This window comes from Mus pahari, chromosome 6, assembly GCF_900095145.1.
Source record: "Mus pahari chromosome 6, PAHARI_EIJ_v1.1, whole genome shotgun sequence".
Lineage (NCBI taxonomy): Eukaryota > Metazoa > Chordata > Mammalia > Rodentia > Muridae > Mus > Mus pahari.
In genome coordinates, this window is record NC_034595.1 from 44,470,228 (window position 1) to 44,472,309 (window position 2,082).

Below are 2,082 nucleotides of genomic sequence, written 5' to 3' on the forward strand. Positions count from 1 at the left end.
ACCATGAAAGTGGCTCCTTAGGGCAAGACTTTCAGGTCATTTCTAGCTCAGGGGCCTCTGAGCTAGATGTTTGATGGGATTGTGTCTTCACTAATGGAGACATACATTCCAGCCCTGGGGGACAATCAAAGGCAATAGAAATAGACTGTAATGTAATGGTAAATGCTTGTACAATTCTGACCAACAACTTAAAAACTAAATCCTCATACTTTGCATTGAATTTCCTTGTTAGATTATCTAGACACTGAGAGGGAGTACTGTCCATACAAGTGGGGAATTTTCACTAAACTACATATGCATCTTTAAAAGGCTGACTGAAAATATAAAATGTTTCATGAATTTTCAGGTTACCATTGTACAGAGTCAGGATAATATTCTCTGTATTATTTAAATTTTAGAATATTTGTTGACAAAGCAGGCACAATAATGAAGATATATCTTTAATTATTGTAATTAATTGTTTGGGACCTTTAGGTATGTATGCATTCAATGTATTTTGATCATATTACACACCCACTTCTCCAATCTTACCAGGTCTACCACCATTCCCCAGCCTATTCCAGTTCCAAATCCACCCTCCAGCTATCCTAAATTATTTTAACCCATTTCTTAAAGATGAAGAGGCAATTTGTTTAAATAAATGCTTATGTTTCTGAGGGCATAACAGGAGAGAGGTCTAATGTTTGCTGTTATTTTGTTTTGTTTTGTTTTGTTTTGTTTTGTTTCGTTTTGTTTTGTTTTCAGAGAACATGTCCTTATAAAGCCTAAGCAGCTTGGCACTCATTACATAGTCCATGTTAACTTACAATTGATGCTTTTCTGCCTCCTACTCGCAAGTGTGTGGATCACAAGACTGCACTTTCAACCCCAGCTTAACATTATTATAACGGAAAAAAGAAATAAACCACATATAGAAGAAATTTGTAAAACAATTGCCGAGGAAAAGGTTCAACTTTTCTTTTACAGGTAAATATTTATTAAAAGGTTGTTTTGTTTGAGGAACTATTTCTATCATATATTTTATATGTTTTCTGCTAATATAAGTGCTAAGAGTATCAGTAAATTCATAGCCAAAGTCAGACCTAGTAACATGATCCTTCTTTTTGAAGCCAAAATTATTAACATAGACAATAAACAACTTCTTTACTCAGTAATCAAGTACTTATTGAACACATCTCAATGACACTGGTATAATTCATATACATCAAGAGTAAATATGCATTGTTTCTGTTGTCATAGGTCTTGTAGGAGACATTATGAAGTTTGAACATAAGTATTCAGTTAATTATCATTTAAATAAATACTGTAGGAGAAGAAAGTAAAGGCCTTGAGCTACCTTGGGTGACATTGTAAGAAAAAATTATTCTCCATAAAGATCTGTCATTGTGAACACTAAATAATTACAAGTACAACAGGCACAGAATTTTATTTTTGTAACTGATAAGCAGAAAGACTTACTTAGGAAACATAAACACAGATAGTCTAACACCCAAAAACATAATGATGAATCATAATATAGTACTTAATTTCTGTTATACATGGTTAAATTAATTTTTACTCTAAACTTACATTTCATTTTACATTTTCTTTATACCATTGTTCTTTTGAGAAGTTATTATACTGATGGAATTCAAAATACTACAGCAGATCCAAATATTAAAATACATCTCAGTATATTCTTTATTCCATTAAATAACATAGTGTAAAAAATATAAAAGAGATTTGTGAATAATTGGAAGTTGAACTTGAGGAAAGGTCTCAAAACTCCTAATTATTAATTATAAAATATTTTATTCTTTAATCTTTGTTTACAATCCAGACTTTATCCCCCTCCTGGTCCACCCTTTGACTGTTCCACATTCCACACCTCCTTCCACTCACTCTGTCCCCAAGAGTATGTGCTCACCCCCCACCCACAACCCACCACACTGTCCCATTCCCTGGGGCCCCAAGTCTCTTGAGGTTTAAGTGCATCTTCTCTAAGTCCAGACCCAGCAGTTTTCTGCTGTATATGTGTTGGGGACCTCATATCAGCTTTGGTATCCTGCCTGTTTGGTGGTCCAGTGTTTAAGAGCTCTCGGG

At 34.0% G+C, this 2,082-nt stretch overlaps 1 non-coding gene across 1 annotated transcript; it reads right to left on the bottom strand.

Annotated features, from left to right (window-relative positions):
- Nucleotides 1-316: 316 nt before the first annotated feature.
- On the bottom strand, nucleotides 317-424 carry LOC115064276. Its single transcript, XR_003844120.1, has one exon. It is a non-coding gene; the product is annotated as a U6 spliceosomal RNA (small nuclear RNA).
- Between the last annotated feature and the right edge of the window lie 1,658 nt (nucleotides 425-2,082).